General features: G+C 42.4%; 1 protein-coding gene and 1 long non-coding RNA gene across 2 annotated transcripts in view; both read left to right on the forward strand.

Annotated features, from left to right (window-relative positions):
- The window catches only part of jmjd1cb (jumonji domain containing 1Cb), a 190,180-nt gene that overhangs the window by 42,274 nt on the left and 129,166 nt on the right, over nt 1–18,740 (forward strand). The window lies entirely within an intron of this gene.
- LOC148153565 (uncharacterized) lies at nt 2,965–11,758 on the forward strand. The gene is made up of 2 exons (XR_015761538.1): nt 2,965–3,217; nt 3,414–11,758. It is a non-coding gene; the product is annotated as an uncharacterized LOC148153565 (long non-coding RNA).

The following is an 18,740-nucleotide window of genomic DNA, read 5'->3' on the forward strand; positions in this document are numbered from 1 at the left end:
TCAGGTACTTTTGACAGGGCCTGACCTCAATAATAGCCTCATTGGGGTTCTTCTGAGGTTCAGAAAGGAACCAATTGCCTTTTCAGTAGACATACAGAAAATGTTTTACTGTTTCACGGTCAAACCAGAAGACCGCAATTTTCTCCGGTTTCTCTGGTTCAAGAATAACGACCCTGAAGGAGAGATAACAGAATACCGCATGAAGGTGCACGTTTTCGGAAATAGCCCTTCGCCTGCAGTAGCTATTTACTGCCTCAGAAGAGCAGCAGAGGATGGTCAAAAGGATTTTGGAGAGGATGCTAGACAGTTTGTTGTCCGCGATTTCTATATGGACGATGGCCTGAAATCTCTTCCTTCTCCAGAGGATGTCATCAGCCTTCTGAAAAGGACACAAGAAATGCTAGCTTGTTCAAATCTCAGGCTACATAAGCTGGCTTCTAACAGTAAAAGGGTGATGGAAGCCTTTTCCTGCGAGGATCATGCTGCAAACCTGAAAGACCTGGATCTTGATTCTGATAATCTGCCTGTGCAACGCAGTTTGGGTTTGCTGTGGGACTTGGATTCAGACACTTTCACTTATCAAGTTCAAGAGGAGAAAAAAGCTTTTACCCGACGTGGAATCCTCTCCACTGTAAACAGTCTGTATGACCCACTCGGATTTGTGTCTCCTATCACCATTCAGGGTAAAGCACTCCTTCGGGAATTCACCATAGATTCCCCGGACTGGGATACTCCCCTTCCCCCAAAAAAGGAGAAGTTGTGGGAGATCTGGAGAAACACTCTTAAAGAGCTGCAGCATTTTAAGATCCCTAGATCGTACACACATGTGCCACCATCTGCTGCTAAGCACACGGAACTATGTGTGTTTTCAGATGCCTCGGAGAGAGCAGTGGCAGCAGCTGCATATTTAAAGACTGTGGATGAACATGGAAAATGCTACACGGGTTTGATAGCAAGTAAAGCGAGACTTGCTCCACGGCCTGGATATACTATACCCAGACTGGAGCTTTGTGCCGCAGTTATGGCAGTGAACTTGTCGGAGGTGATTGTCTCTGAAATTGACATCCATTTCACAACAATCACCTTTTATACAGACAGTAAAGTTGTTCTGGGCTACATTTACAATGAGAAAAGGAGATTTCATGTATTTGTTCACAACCGAGTCCAAAGAATCAGACGCAGCACACTGCCACAGCAATGGCAGTATGTGCACACGGAGCACAACCCTGCAGACATTGCGACACGACCTGTCCCAGCAGAACTTTTAAGAAACACAATATGGTTCACTGGCCCAACCTTTTTGTCCAAACCAAAAGACACCTCAATTGTAGATCAAACATTTGAGCTTTTGGAGCCAGAAAGCGATCCTGAAATAAGACAAGTGACAACTCTGTCAACAGTGGTGTTTCAGCAGCTTAGATCTCATCGTTTCAATCGCTTTTCATGCTGGAGAACAGTTGTTAAAGCAGTTGGTGCTTTAATCCACATCATTCAATGTTTCAAAAGGCAGCAGAGGAATCTCTCAACTGAGTGTAAAGGCTGGCATTTGTGTTCCTCACGCTTATCAGTGGATATTCTCAACTGCAGCACCACAGTCATCCTAAAAACTGTTCAACATGAAGTCTTTGGAGAAGAGCTGGAACTACTTGCTTCTAATCAAAACATTCCAAAGAGTAGCCCACTCTGGTCTTTGGATCCATTCATTGACAAGAAGGGAATTATACGGGTAGGAGGTCGCCTTCAGGAAGCAAGCTTGAGTTCTGAAGAAAAAAGACCTTTGATTCTACCTGGCCGTCATCATGTCACCACCCTGATAGTTCGTCATTACCATGAAGAGATTCAACATCAAGGGAGGCATTTTACTGAAGGAGCCATCAGATCTGCTGGTTTTTGGATCCTTGGTGGCAAACGGTGCGTGAGCAAGCTCATCTTTGAGTGCATCATATGTAGAAAGCTCAGAGGAAGGTGTGAAGTTCAAAAAATGGCAGATCTCCCAGCCGACAGGCTCAGCATGGAACCGCCATTTTCGAATATTGGCCTAGATGTTTTTGGCCCCTGGTCTGTAGCAGCCCGACGAACAAGAGGAGGTCATGCAGAGAGCAAAAGATGGGCTATTCTATTCACCTGTTTAAGTGTTAGAGCTACCCATATTGAGGTCATTGAATCTCTGGTTACCTCCAGTTTCATAAATGGATTGAGAAGGTTCCTGGCAATCCGAGGACCAGTGAAGCACATCCGCTCTGATAGAGGAACTAATTTCGTCGGAGCCTCAAAGGTCCTAGGAATCCCATCAAACATTGATGGAGAATCTGTGAAGAGATTTCTTTCGGATCATGACTGCATGTGGACCTTCAACAGCCCACACTCTTCTCATATGGGTGGAGTGTGGGAACGGATGATTGGTGTCGCACGCCGCATTTTGGACTCGATGTTTCTTCAGATGGGGTCTTCCAAACTCACACACGAGGTGCTCGTAACCTTCATGGCAGAGGTCACCGCCATTGTGAACAACAGACCATTAATTCCTGTCTCCAATGACCCTATGGATCCATTCATTCTTACACCGGCAACATTGTTAACGCAGAAAGTGGGTCCTTGTCCGGCACCTGTAGGGGACTTTGATGACAAAGACTTGTCTCGACATCAGTGGCGCAGGGTCCAAAGTCTGTCAGACACATTCTGGACCAGATGGCGCAAGCAGTATTTATCTACTCTGCAACCTCGCAAAAAGTGGACATCTGAACACAGAAGTTTAAAACCAGGAGATGTTGTGCTCCTAAGAGACAATGCAGTAAAACGCAATGTTTGGCCTATGGGCATCATTGCTGAAGTGTACCCCAGTAAAGATGGACTTGTTCGGAAAGTTCAGGTCAGAGTGACAAGTGCAGATGGCGTAAAGTTGTTCTTGCGACCTGCAAGTGAAACGGTTTTGCTTATTTCTTCCGAAGAGTAATGTTGAGAATGTTCTTAATGGTGAAACAAGTAAAGTTTCAGACGGGGAGTGTGTTGTTGTGTGCCAGTTTATTGACATTTCACAGGTTTATTCTACAGAAGTGTTCAGTTGTTGCCATCTAGTGGCAGGATTAGGTACTACATTTTAAGAGCCTGCCGTTTTTGATGATGTCATAAAAAGTAGACAAGGCAGGAGAATACTAAGCATGGTTTTCTCTCAGTAACACGGCAACTTCGATTCAGTCGGTCTTTGAAAGCACTGTTGGTATGTATTAAATTTCGCAATGGATATTTTGTTAATTAAGAATAATTTAGCTGTTTGTAAAAGCAGTATCTCCCTTAAAGAACGTTTAATATTGCTCCAGAGAATATTTTCTCTGGAGCAAATTTATTGTACCCTTAGGTGCTGTATTGTTTGTTACTGTGTATTATTTCTGAACGTTTGTATGTTCATTTCTCAGTTTTACCCTACTCCAACTGGCTTCAGTAAAGAGTCAACGTAAGCCCTCTTGTCTGTGTGGTCATCTTGGAGAGGAGTTTATCTGAATGTCGACTCCAACAAGGCGATGGAGGTTGAGGACATGACAGGGCGTCTTCTCATTATAAAGCTCCCAAGAACAGTTGTAAATGGCATCATGGAGGAGCGTTGCCATGCTGAGGAGGGTGTGTGCAAAAAAGTTTGAGCTTCTGGAAGAAGACAAAGGCCAATTACAAGGCATCAAATTGTGAAGTCAAATTTCTTTTAAATCCTGTTTGATATATACAGCATTTGTTGCACACATGAAAATTAATCAGTGTGGTGTTGGGCAGGTTCTTTTATTTTGACAAATGCTGTGGAAACATGAGAGCGACAGTGAGCGTCTTCGCTGACCAGCCGTTGCTGTGCTTAATTGCCGTTGGCTCGCTCACAAACAAATATTTACTACATGAGTCAAAGAATAAATACTTACAATACAAGTCAAATAATTAACAAAACACTTCCACACATATACCTCGCCACTCCGCCCTAGCCCACCTTCCCCACAAGAGACACAAACAGCAGCGCTAATTGACATTTACCTGTGGAAACATGAGAGCGACAGTGAGCGCCTTCGCTGACCAGCCGTTGCTGTGCTTAATTGCCGTTGGCTCGCTGAGTCAGGAGTGCTGCTCACCGTGCTCTATGTGCCCACTGGTGGCGAAGTCCATTGCATCTCAGGAAGATGAGTGCAGCTGAAGAGCACAGTCAAGATAAGAAAAATGGAAGCAAATAAACAAACAGAAAGGGGGTGGGGGGTGTAATTACTTCTGATGTCCATTCTCTCACACTCTCCCCTCAAAAATGAATGTCGTTCCGACATTCGGATACCCTAGCAAATAAATCAGTAAACATGTTGTTTTGATGCTTTACAATCATGTAGAGTTCTTCTAAGAAGGAGTCAGAATGAATGTTCAAAGAGATGCTATGCTGTGTTCAGTCCGAAAGTATGACATGTATTAATGTCACATTGTTGCAGTCGACGTCATTGTGCACGATGACAATCCACCACTTGATCCGCCAGTAGCGTAAATATCTGCAATCACTTCTGAGAGTAAGGTACTTTAACTTACAAGTAAACTCTACCTTCAAAAACATGCTAAAACAGATACCCTGGGTACTCATATCATACATCATATCAAATACATCAAAAGTAGTTAATCATGCAAATCATTGTAACTTATTCACATCACATAAAAGGCTGTCCCAGATTATGGTAATTAAATCTTAACATAGGTTTTCTTGTTCGAAAAGGATACCTTGGGTGGAATTCTGGTGCCTCCGCTCTTAGCTGACTCTCGATGAGATGATCTGACTCCATGTTGTGATGCTGTAGAGGTGCATGAATGATGGCTTCCCAATCTTCTTCATCATCTGAGCTATCTGCATGTCTCTGCTTCTCTTTTTCTTTTTGGGGTATTTTAGGTTGAGTGGTTACTTTTGGTTCTGTTGTTGAAAGGAAATCACATGGAAGCAGCAGATTCCTGTGGATGGTCCTGATTCGCCCTTTTCCACTTTCTGGGTGAATTTCATACACAGGGCTGTCCTGATATTTTCTTTCTTTAACAATGTACACTTTATCTTCCCAGAATGCTCTTAATTTTCCTGGTCCTCCCTTCTCAATCAGATGTGCCGAGTGCTTGTTGGGAACAAGCACTCGGCAACCTGGATACAACTCCCCTCCATGCAATTTCTTATCATAGTGAGCCTTCCCTCTCATCGCCTGCTTACTGGCTGTTCTGGATGCCAACTGATAGGCTTCACTCATCCTTGTCCTCCATTTTTCTACATAGTCCTGGTGAGAAGAGCTTTGGTTCTTTTCGCTGAGACCAAACATGAGATCGATGGGGAGCCGGGGCTGACGACCAAATAAGAGGAAGTAGGGAGCATAGCCAGTAGCTTCACTGCGTGTGCAATTGTATGCATGGACCACTTTTGATAAAGAAGATTTCCAATCTTTTTTTTTCGATTTCTGGCAGACTCCTCAGCATAGCAAGCAGTGTCCTGTTGAACCTTTCAACCTGATCGTTACCCTGTGGATGGTATGGTGTTGTTCTTTACCCCTTGACCCCACTATACTTCTCTAGGGATGCAAATAATTTGTTTTCAAACTCCTTTCCCTGGTCATGATGCAGCTTTGTGGGAAAACCAAACTTCAAAACAAAATCCCCAAATATTTTCTCTGCAGCTGTTTTGGCTGCTTTGTTTTTGCAGGGATAAGCCTGGGCAAACCGTGTGAAATGGTCCATTACTACAAGGATATACTTGTACCCACCACTGCATTTCTCCAGATGTAAGAAATCAATGGAGACTAACTCAAATGGGTATGTAGTGATGATATTGTTAAGAGGGGCTCGAGCTGATTTATTTGGCCGCTTTCGTTTCAAACAACTGCATACGCAAGTGACATAGTGTTTGACATCACCTTGCATGTTAGGCCAATAGAAGCGATCCCCTATGAGATGCAACACCCTCTCAACTCCAAGATGACCCATCTCCTCATGAAGCTCCTTAAAAACAAGTGTATGATATTTCTGTGGTAGAAGGAGTTGTGAGCGACTCGCTGTTTTGCGGTGGAGTCATCTTCATCCATGTATAATCTGTGTTTTTGTCTCATTAGAGCAGCAACCCTCCTGTTGCCCTTGTACCAGCCACGTTTTGGCTTTTCCTGTGCACTAACACATCTCAATACTTCGCTAATCACTGGATCATCTTGTTGAGCTTGTCTAAGAGCTGCTCTGCTGATGTCCTTTACTGATGTGTTAGCTGCATCACATTCTTCTGTGACCAGACTGTTGATGGTTGCTGGGCATAGCCATGGCTCAGACTCCTGAAACTGAACAGCGACTGCTTGAATAACACTGTTCATCACCTCTGGGTGTACTATCTGCGTGCAGGTTTGCATGTACTCCTCCATACTGAGTGACATTCGGGAGAGGCCATCTGCATCTCCATTTACTTTGCCTGGGCGATACTTTAGTGAAAACTGGAAATCAGCCAGTTCAGCAACCCATCGATGAGTGGTTGCATTCAATTTAGCTGTGGAAAGCACATATGTTAGAGGGTTATTGTCAGTGTAAACTGTAAATGGTTGTGCATAATAGAGATAATCTCTAAACCTCTCACATATGGCCCACTTCAGAGCCAGGAACTCCAGCTTCCCTGAATGAAGGTGATAGTTTTTTTCTGGGGGTGTTAGAGTTCTGGATCCATATGCTATGACTGCTAGAGTTCCCTGCTGTCTCTGGTAAAGTACAGCACCAAGCCCTTCTTGTGAAGCATCACAATGTAGAATGAACGGCTGTTCAAAGTCTGGATAACCCAATACTGGTGGTTTCACTAGAAAATCTAATAACTGGCAAAGCACCTCTTGATGTTTTGTTGACCATATAATTGGCTGTGATGATGGCAACTGTCCACTGTTCTGATTTTGTTTCCCTACACCTCGCTTTTTGTGTTTTCCTTTTCCCTTTTTCTCTGGGCTCGAGGAGAGAAGATCATAAAGAGGCTTAGCTATGCAGGAGAAGTTTGGGATGTAACTGCGATAGTAGGAGACAAATCCCAATAATTTTCTCAGTTCTCCCACTGTTGAGGTTTTTTTTTCTCTCAAAGCCTGTACAGGAGCAATATCTGCAGGGTCCATTGTGTATCCATCTTTTGTGACCAGTTTTCCAAGAAATCTCACTTGGTTCTTAAAGATGTCACATTTCCTCGGTGTCAGCTTGACTCCTGTTTCCTGATAACGCTGCAATACACTTCTAAGATGATTCAAGTGGTCTTCAAATGTTTTAGAGTGCACCAAATTATCATCCAGGTAAGGCAAACACACCTCATCACGTAGCCCAGCCAGGCACTCTTCCATGGACCTCTGAAACTCTGCTGGTGCTGATGATAATCCAAATGGTATTCTCACCCATTCATACAGACCCCATGGCGTGATAAATGCAGTGAGCGGCCGACTTGATTCTTCCAGGAAGCCCTGATGATAAGCTTTTCCCTGGTCAAGGACAGAAAACCAAGAACTTCCAATCAGGCTGTTTAGCATGTTCTGTATGCGGGGAATGGGATGACGGTCTGGTAGAGACTTCTTATTCAACTCTCTGTAGTCACAGCACAGTCTGAGACTACCATCCCTTTTACGCACACAGACTATCGGGCTAGAGTAGTTTGACTTAGACTTTGTTATCCAGCCCCTATTTAACAAATCTTCAAGATATTCTTTCACCTCGTTGTGCAGTGGTTTTGGAACAGCTATATATGTTCTGGTCACTGGTGTGGGATCTTGTAACCGGATTTTGAGCTGCAGTGAGGGGATGGTTCCAGCATCATAATCATCATGAGAGAAGGCTGCACACTCCTCTCGAAGTAGTTGTTTCACCAACTGCTGTTGTGCTGGGGAAAGGTGGCTGATGGGAACTGGTGGATCCCAACGATCTTCACTTTCAGCCCTGCTTTGGTTCTCTTTTTTTCCCCCTTTGCTCTCTGATCCCATTGAAGTTCCCTTTTCACAAATGAAATTTGGTGTCTCCATTTCATTTACTTCTGTTGGTGCCACATACATTGCTTTTACTGCTTGGATTTGACCTACTTTACTTTTGCAGGGTAAAACAACATCATGAGCAGTATCATTGTTCACTGGGATTCTGAAGCACGACCAGGAACTCTGTTGTAAGCACACTATTCCTTCTTTAACCCTTAGTCCTTCTGGTAGCTGTGACTGGGACAGAGGTTCAAACAGGACTCCTTGCTGACCTGCGAGCGGACCAGCTCGTGTACTGCACTTCACCATCTTCATCTGGCCAGCTGGGATGATGAGGTTTTCTCCTGATGCTTTAACAGTACTAATGCCCTGTTCCCCATTCATATTTCTCATGACTTTTAGAAATACCTCTGCCTTCTTACTTTCAATAGAAAATGCTGTACTGACAGCTTCTGTAATGATGGGGGGAGGATCTACACCCATTTTTAATAGGTATTCAATCACATTGTAACCAATGATTGGTTCTTCTCCCACCGTATCCTCTTCAGCAACTAGAACTGGCACCCAGAGCTCTAGCTGTGTTTGACTCACTGATGGCAATTTAAATTTTACCTCAACCCAGCCAATAAAAGGGATTGGTGTCTTATTCACTGCTCTTCCATCCAATATTCCAGGTCCAATAATTTCAGTGAGGCTTCTGATAGTAACATCGGGGAGATTCTGCTTTCTCCATTTTTCACTAATGAGGCAGACCTGTGATCCAGTATCCCATAGAGCTCTGGTTTCCACTCCATCCAGCAGGCAGCTAATGGTACACTTCTTTCCAATCAAGTTGAGCAGTTTGTCTCTGTGAAGGAGAGAGGAGGTTGACACTAACGCTCTCATTCCACTCAGATGATGCGTGTCTCACTGCTTCCATACACTTAGGTTCTGAATGGTGTGTGATGTCAGTGGTAAGCTTGTGTCCATTTTCTGTTTGGTCACTTTCCTTTTAGTCATCTCCTGTTGCTGGTACAGATGTCACACTGCTCACAGACATATCTGCTTCTCCAGGCTTATCTGATGTGTTTTTAACAAACCTACACCCACGTGATAGATGCCCACTTTGTCCACATTTGAAACAATGGTCACAAAACTCTCCTCTATTGTTGTCCTGACGGTGTTTACAGCCACGTCTCCGACTTGGTCTTGACTTGGACAAAGGTAAATGAGAGTCATTAACCAGTCTCCTGATGTCTTGCATCTCACTTTTAAGTTGTCTGATGGCGTCTAAGAGCTAAGTTTCTGTGTGAGAGGCAGATGATTGCACTTTTCCAGTTTTATTCTTTATCCTGGTGGAAGATGGCTGTTCTTGCTCCCAAATTGCCCCAATTGTTGTTTTGGGAGCTGACTGTGCTTCTGCTCTAACCTCCCTCACTTTCAGATCTCTATTGTTCCTCCTGAACTTCTGTTGCCTTTCCCATTCAATGCTGGCTGCTTCATTAGTCTTTGCTATCAGTACATCATCTGTAACTGTCAGATCATCCAGGAAGTTCTTGAGCTGGTGTTTAACATTATCATTAATAAGTCCTGTTCCTACTGCTCTCAGAAACTTCTTTTGAATCAGTTCTGGGCCATAATCCCCTTCTGAACCAGGTTCTCTAGATGCAGCGAGCAATCTTTCTTTTAACTCTATTGCTCTAAACAAGAAATTTTGTGGAGACTCATTACTATCCTGCGTAATGTTAATTAGACAATGGTACAGGTCAGTGGAGCTATCTTCCTTGTAATGTCCCTTCAATATTGTACGCAGCTGTGCAATAGTAAGGTCTGTTTTGATCTCTAGCATATCACGGAGGGGTAAACCTGGGCTAATAGCTCTGACCACAGCCTCTATGATCTCCGCTTCACTGTGATTTCTTTTTAGGCCCATTTCAATCTGATGGATCAGGTTTGAATAGGACAGTTTGTCTCTCTGACCTCTTTCTCCAATTTGGCCATTAATTTTAAACTCTCTTCTTATTGTAACTTCTGGTGGACGTGTTGCAAAGGGGTTTTCAGGTGGTGTTGGAAGTGGTGATGTTTCCTGTTTTTTCACTTTGTTTTCCAATTTTGCCATTTCTCCCTCTAATTTCTTTGTTGCAGCCTGGAAACTTAGCTGTAATTCTGCATACTGTTCTCGCAAACCTATAAGAGCAGCATTATCCTGATTCACAGTATCATCAACCATCTGAGACATCTCATATTCGCTCACTTCTTTAGCTTTTGATATTAATCTGCTGAGGAATTCGCGAGCTACATCCTCTTCCTCACTCTCCATAGCTGTATCTACAGCTGCATTTATTAGTCTGATCAGCTTGTGCTTTCTGGTCTGATTTTCTGTTGAGATTTTTCCATATGAACACACCTCTTGTAGCTGGTCCACTTTCAACCGCACCAGGGCCTCACTCAACTGGTCTTGCAGTTGCTCCAACTCCATTGCTGGTGTGCCACAATCTCCTCTCTCTTCCCAGAAACACAGCTGATCCCCGTACGGGCCACCAATTTTTGTTGCACACTTGAAAATTAATCAGTGTGGTGTTGCGCAGGTTCTTTTATTTTGACAAATGCTGTGGAAACATGAGAGCGACAGTGAGCGCCTTCGCTGACCAGCCGTTGCTGCACTTAATTGCCGTTGGCTCGCTGAGTCAGGAGTGCTGCTCACCGTGCTCTATGTGCCCACTGGTGGCGAAGTGTTGTCACTGCAGTCCAGTGCATCTCAGGAAGATAAGTGCAGCTGAAGAGCACAGCCAAGATAAGAAAAATGGAAGCAAATAAACAGAAAGGGGGGGGGTGGAATTACTTCTGATGTCCATTCTCTCACAATTTTTATAACAACTGAAGGTAACGGGTATTTGATTGTGCTACAAAATGGCACTGCGGACATCCAGAGAAAGAAATCCTCCTAAAGTAGTAACAAATATCAGTTTAAACTAGAGGAGTAGAGTTCAGAAATGCTAACACACAATAAAAGGGATTTATATCTTTGACATTTTCAGCCTTTTTGTTTGTGGTTTCAAATGAAGGTGAAGTCCACTAAGTCATTTAAGGCATGTTAGCTAAAAATTCACTCACTCAGCTGAATAATGTGTGATGGCAGTAATACCACATGAGGCCCCTCGACTGTGCTGTGCATAGTGAAGTAATGGAATGAAAGCTGAATGGACTCCATTGGGGTCTGGAACATAGAAGGTACAGAGGAGATGAGTAAGAAACTAATTTCCCCAAGTGCTTCCAGTCTTGTCTCCTGCTATGAAATGTGAGAAGCTTATTGTGTGTTCTTTGGTGTGCGTTAGTGTAGGTTTGTGCTCACACACAACCAGCCTGGACTGTAAAACAATACTTGGTGTTAGCTTAGTGGTGTTAATTAACATAAACTGAGAGGCTAAAACGCACCTGCAGGGAGAGTTGGATAACATACATGTAATGGTAGAAACTCGTAACACCCTGAGCATGTAAAATATGGGCCAGTTATCCCAGGCTGGGGGTCTGCATCGTCTGCAGTTCAAAGAGCCCTTTCTACCCTCAATGCAGCTAAAATACCCCATTTGGACGCCACACATGTTCCATAACAGTCTTTTGAAAAAGACAGCTTCTCATTTTTGATGAATATCTACTATATCATTTTTAAAGAGCCAACATTTTATTTGTCATGTTTTAAGATGATATACAAACCAACATAAGCCTTTTTTGTAAAATATAAAAAGATGTCTACATTGTCTTCTATAAGATAGTTGTAGAAAAATATATAAAAGATGAGCACATAGTTTCCAAACCTAATGACAAGAAAAGTATCACATTTCCACAAATACAACAAATTTTATTTAACTTTTTATTGTCTTAGCTAAATTCCTAAAGAACAACTGTAGAAGTTCCAAAGAGCCACTTGTAGCTCCGGTGCCGCAGGTTGCAGATGGTAAGATTTATCCTGGCAGTCATCTGTAAAGACTGTATTTATACCACAAGACTTGACCCATTTGTAGTTGTTTAAAATAGCCAGGATGTTTGGGTCTCCTGAGATTGTATACTCAGTTATTGGTTGGAAGGCTGGCCAACTTATGAGGCAGTCCATAAATTCTTAAGATATTGTCCATTTGCCATGTCTTCGCATACCTGTCTGATTTCCAGGGAGGTGAATCTGTGAGCAGCGCAGCATTGCAGTTGATGTGTTGAAGTTGTGACACTCAGCCAGCAGCCAAGACAGATTGGCTAACTGAAATTCAGAAAACGAGTTTGCACTGATAGAAATATGTGAATTAAGGCACAGCATTTCTATCACTGGTTATTGTAGTACATCGAAATTCCTGCCTTTTACGTTTTGGAGACATGGCACTTTTTTTAGTTTGTTTTGCTTTTTTTTTAGCAGTTTGGTCATTAACTGATTGTGATGTCTGTTGGTTTCTAACGATGGCAGGCCTTTCTTTATCCCTGCCCAGGACAGAGGGATTAATAAAATCCATGTATGCCTGCGTTGTGCAAGCAGCCATACAGCGTGGGCCAGACAAGAGGGATTTTCCCATACTGCTTCTGCTGCGGCTGCCCTAGATTCCAAACAATTGTCTCAATACAACTTGGCTATTATTAGAGCTATATTATCAGGAGAGATGGACTGAGAGGAAAAAGGAAGGAAAATCAGGCAAGGATGTAAAAGTGTTAGGAGAGAGACATGCACTTGTTTCTCTAGCTGTGATCTCTTCTTAAAACTCCTCCTTTTCTCGATTAGTGCAGATCTTTATCAGACCAAGTTACAGAAATGAGTCAGATTTCCATTTGACACTTTAGAAATGGGAATGAGAAGTGATGACATCTCTGCTACTGTTTGTTGGATATGAAGTCTTTGTTTCACTGCGGTGAAGCCGTGCAGAGTGGGACGGTCAGTCAGTCTGTCTGCTGTTGGCTTGTCTCCAGCTGCACATAGTTTATTTTGCTGATCAAAATCAATGACTCAACTTGTTGCTGTAATCTCATCATACATCTACACCGCCATGCTATTTTTGGACCTGTTCTTATGCCCCGCTTCCCACCCTGTCTGGATCACACACCCCTTGAGGAAATAAATTAGTAGTGTTTGAGCAGCAGAGACATTCAACACATCACTCCTATTGGTTTCCTTAAGCTCCATCTCTGCCTTGCTGATCATCTCTCTATCATTTCTGTTTATTCTGTTCGTCTCTCATGGGGGGTTTCTCCCAGATCTCCACACCCTGCTACACATCCTCACCATGTGGATCAGTCTTGTCATGTCCGTTCCCATGTGGCTTTCCCAGAGAGAACTGACCCTGTGGAAGAAGGAATGTCTCTTCATTCAGTCATTGGGTATTACTTCAGCTCATTGTGTTACTCACACCTAGTGAGCCTACATAACAGAGCCTCTCACCTCCTGCAAAGGGTCCCAGTTCTCTACAAGGGTTGCTGTTAAAGGGGCAGTATTTTTTTTAAATTGACTTTTTTGAGCGTTACATCATGTTATAATATTATCCCCTCATTAAAAATATACTTGAAAGGTTTACTTAATTCTTTCATGCATGTTTAAGAAATCCTCTAATCTCCCATGGCAACCATTCCTCCGTGCAAAACACCGACCTATATCTGCCTTCGGGATGCAGTTCCTCCTCAGAGCTGCAGAGTCCAAGCTTCTGAGCTTCTGCCTCACGGAGCAGTCCCGATCCCCTACACCCCGTCCCCCCACTCAGCTCCTCCAGACTAGCCAGCAGAAATTTGCAAACACCTGGTGGAACTTTGCATCAGATGTAGCTCATTATTTATAGGAGCTACTTCTATGTGTGACTCCAGTAAAAATGTTGTCAAAGGGTTAATAGAGAAGCCATGTTGTAATGACTTCCTGACAACAGAGTTCCAGAAAGAGCAGGTATCTTTAAAGAGACAGAGGCCCAATTTAAAATGTGTTAAATTGTGAAGTAAAAAATTGTATTTGATGTATACAGCACTTTTACAACAACTGAAATTAACATAGTAACTTGATTATGCTATAAAATTCAAATATGTGACTAAAAACACATGATACTGCCTCATAAAGAACAGGGTTCATTGACTGGATCCAGGGGGAGTATCTGCTGTGGCTGCAACTCTATGCAGTGCATTGACTTACTTAAACTGTGTGATGGATGATATCAGAAGCTGTTGCATTTAATATGCCTTATGGCATAACAGGGTTTCCCCCAGTGTATTATAAGCCTGGCGGCCCGCCATGCTTTACTAGCCCCGCCGCCAGGCTAAGCGTTGCTTGTTTACGTTTCCAGGAAAGGGGGGGGAAAAAAAAAAAAATCTTTTTTTTTTTAAAGCCAGGCTGCAAGCATGCCTCTTTTGCTCTTAGGATTTCACTAGCAGAGCAGATTTATCCTTAAGGATAGGTTTGTAGTAGATAGGTTTATAGTTTATGCATTTAAACCCGACAGCGCGCGGACCAATCACACAGCTGGCGCCTCTACGCTTTGCCTCGCGCGCTGCCGCTGCTTTACCTCAGCGGGATCGCGCGCGCCCCCTTTCACTCAAACTGGACTCAGGCTGACCTGTATGTATATTTACATCAACTTACTGTGAGGAATTATGATCCTTTGGAGAACTCTAGGTAAGAGTTTAAAACCCGCCGCGTTAGCTCTGGTTGCGCAGCTCAATCTGAACCACAGGAATAACTTGTAGCGAATTCAGAGGTGCGTTGTGGAACGGTGAGAATGATTTATCTTTGTGAACGAACAATTATATGGGGCGTTTACATCTCAACACGCTGCCTAGCGTGTGGCTCTGTGTCCGTTTTCCCTGTAAAGTTCATGTCTGTGGTTCCGGTTGGCTGGAGAGTTTGTGGATAACGAGCAGCGCTAACCTCATCATGCAGGTTCAGCCCGGTGAGGAGCTTTCGCGCTCTCCTTGGAGTCACGCATCACGCAGATTTTATATTATTTTTAGTATTATTTTTCCGGTTACACGATGCATCAAACCATATCAAATGCGTTGTCTACTTAGAGTTAATGCGCGCGGCCGCACGGAGATCTGAGAAACTCGTCCCATAAACTCGACCAACCAGAATAGTCTCTGTGACGCTTATTAAAAACTCAACAGACACGAAATGGAAGAGCTACTAAAGCCACATTAGCAGCATTGAATTAAATCTCCCATTTGTTGCGCATTTCTGCGTAGTGCAGCAGATTACCTCATCATGCAGGGCCGGTCCAAGGCTGTATGAGGCCTGAAGGAGAATCTGACTTAGGGGCCCCTTTTGTTCCTAAAAATATCAGCACCTCTAACAGCTTCTGTGTTAGATTTAGAGAAATATGGGTGAAGGGAGTAGTTTAATTGGCCAGCCTAAAAGTAATGTTATAATCACATTTTTCTAAATTGGATTTGTAAATTCAAAGATTAAACTCACAGCATCAGATTCTTGCTATGGTAACAAAACAATCTAACTATGAATATTGTTCTTTGAAGTTTTACAAAGTAAATTTGCCAGCTCCTTAAAATCTTGTATTTAAATGTTGAACAATTTAAAATAATTAAATTTATGTATGCCTAAACAATTGAATCAAATTTAACAGCATTGATCATCTCAATAAACAAGTGTTACATTTATGTATCTGTGGTCTGTTTTAAAATATTAGCGTTTATGGGGCCCCTGAAGCTCTTGGGAGCCTGATGGAGCTGCTGACTTAATTTGGATTAAACAGAATTGCAAATTTATTGTTTTTAGACTAGTTGTGGGTTTAAATAGCATTTCACTCGAGATCTTTTCCCGTAACATAATTACACAGTAATACTTTTACATTTCCTGTCAACTTAACATCTTTTAACACAAAACACGGAGGACCGATTAGACGCCCCGACCACCGGACTTAGCAAGTTTTCTGGGGGAAACCCTGGCATAAAAACCACCACCTTTCCATATTATGCTCTTCTCTTCTGAAACGAAGTTATGGGGAAAAATTAAATATGTAAATAGTATAAAATTTGTGAAAACCTTTGAATTACTCCTGCCAAACAGGCAGATGGAACTCACACAGGACATTTTTCAAACAATTTACTGGTGTAATTGTATTGATTTGCATATTTCACTCTGTGCTGTAAAGACAGTAGATATAAATTCTATATATGTATGTGCATGTATATGAGTATAATAGCCAAGCATTAATAACTTAAATCATTTTATTATAATCTATTAAATTAAAACTCAATTGAGGCTTAAGCATTGTGCATCTGACACACATTAATAAATATTAATTTAATCTCTGAGGAACTGTTTTTGCTTTTGATCTGTTTGTTCTGCGGCTGAAAACTCTCATAGCTGAAGTCCATGAAGCTGCTCTCTGTTGGTCACCGCAGTGTGCACAGCGTTGAGTGTGTTGATGGTGATCTGGGCTGGATTGCCTTTCCCTTTACAGGTATTCCAGAGCTGTGAAATGGGTTTGGTTGCATTTCATTATGTGTGCAACAGCAGTGGCTTCTTCTGCTTTGGTTCCACCTTTGCATCATGATCATCTCAGCTTGGATGTGGTGCAGAGTGCACCAATGTGAAATCATGCAGCTGATAGAAATACACAGACCTGTTTAGGAAAGCTGTTGCCATGGATACAGATTTAAATCCTAAATGATTCAGCTCACATCTGTCACCTATCGTCTCTGCTCCCAGACCAGCACAACTACTACAGACTTTAGTCATAACTATGGATTCACTGATCCACGTTTTTCACTTCTGATAGCGGTAGAGGCTGTAGCTGTGTTCACCTTCCTTGTAAACTCTTCAAACGGTTCAATGGACGTCATTACTTTCTCAGTCAAGGCCCACTGGTAGTTGGTGGTTGCAGAGGGCAGCTCATGGTCAGCAGAATAAAGTAGATTGCTGGTTTCTGTTCAGTCAGACTTGACCATGTGGTTTCTGTTTTGAGCTCTTGTTGCAGCCAGTGAGGTTGCATGTTCATCTCCAAATGGATATCTTGCTATCGTGAATATGCTAGAGGAGAATGTTTAAAGTGTCCAACAGTTTGTCATGAGGCTGAAGTTGGTTTCTGATTGCAGCTTCAGCATCGGGAAGTGGCTAAAGGGCAATTCCACCTAATTCTTCACTACCTTTAGCATTTTCCCTCTGCTCTAATTAAAAAACTACAACACCTAGACCAGGGGTAACCAACTCCAGTCCTCAAGGGCTACCATCCTGCAACTTTTAGATTCACCTCTGCTCCAAAATGTCTGAATTCCCTCACCAGCATTCATTCCTCTCTGCAATAGGCTGGAAACTAGCAGTTTATTTGATCCAGGTGTGTTTGAGCAGAGACGCATCTAAAAGTTGCAGGATGGTAGCCCTCAAGGACTGGAGTTGGTAACCCCTGACCTAGAGTCTTCAACCTTGGACTAGATTATTCTCAGCTCATAGTAGAATATTTAAAACTAAGTTTGTGATTTGTGAAACCTTTATTTGATTTGTGAAACTTCAGTAAGGGGCGATTTCAGCACTTTTTAAGCATCTGGACCACACTAGAACTGCTCCAGTTAGAAAACTACAACACCTAGACTCTTCAAACCTGGCCTAGATTATTCTCTTACTGGCTAAATAATTTGAGCAGGATGAAAAGAAAAGTCAAAATAGGCAATTGTGCATCCTAGTTAAAACCATAAAAATGCCAAACTTTAACTTGCAAGCATTTTTATTTCACAGCTTTCTTTGATTTTGTAGATTTGAACGTCTTTCTGCTCATAGTTGAATGAGAAGCTCTTCTCTCTCACTGCTAAAAGAAAACATTCAGTTATGAGTCACTTTAATTATTTTTCTGTTTTTTATACATGAAGTGATTTTCTCACATTACTTCAGTCATTTTAATTCTCTTGCCTCTCCTCCATTTGGCTATGCTCAGTTTGTTCCATGCCCCGGCCCTAGTTAGTGCTTTTGTGTTTTGCACTGCATTTATGGATGCCTGCATTACATCCAAAAATGTAATGTTAAAAAGCTGCTTCCTAAAAATACAAATATTTACTTTACATTTCAATAAAATTTTTTACAGGCCTTTCCTTTTTTCTTTACGCTAACCTGTTTCATTATTTCAGACCCTGTTTCTCCTCTCATATTTCTACCTATCTTTGTTCTGACCTCTTGACTTTTTGTTGAGTCAATAAGCATGAAGAAGAGGTGAAACTGAAGGGATGGCAAGAAAAGGAACAGAACCCCAGAACGATTCAACAAGTTTAAAGTTTGGCATTTGTATGCTGTAACTAGGACTTCTATTCTTCTTCTAACACTTGCCTATTTGACAGTGCATGACATCACTCAGAGCACAAAGCATAGAATTAGACTGAATAGATCTGCCCTTATGGATCGGTCACATTGTCACTGATACAGACATTAACATTGGATGGTGCACCTCTAGTGACAACATTGTTGGACATCTACCAATTTTAATCAGATTATTTGTTAGAATGAGAATTGAAAGCCTGTTGCCATAGCAACACAACACATGTTCAGCTTTTTTTTCCATCTCACCTTATAAGGATGTCTCATTCCATCAGAGACATTCTCTGGCTTCAGATTGTAAAGGTTGGGCATCTGCAGTAACGATCATCTCTGAAGTTTACACAGAGGAGAGTCCGACATGCTTCCACTGCTGCCGTCAGATGTTCCAACCTGGTCATTAACCGGCAGGCTGCTGCACTCCTACGCAGCTCACACATCACTATGCACTGCATTCAGTTCTGCTGACACGTCTGCATATTTAATCATTTACACACAAGTTCACATTTTCACACTTAACGCATAAATAAATTATAACACATTAT

The sequence above is a fragment of the Poecilia mexicana genome, unplaced genomic scaffold (genome assembly GCF_051168715.1).
Source record: "Poecilia mexicana isolate PSO_F unplaced genomic scaffold, ASM5116871v1 scaffold_19, whole genome shotgun sequence".
NCBI lineage: Eukaryota > Metazoa > Chordata > Actinopteri > Cyprinodontiformes > Poeciliidae > Poecilia > Poecilia mexicana.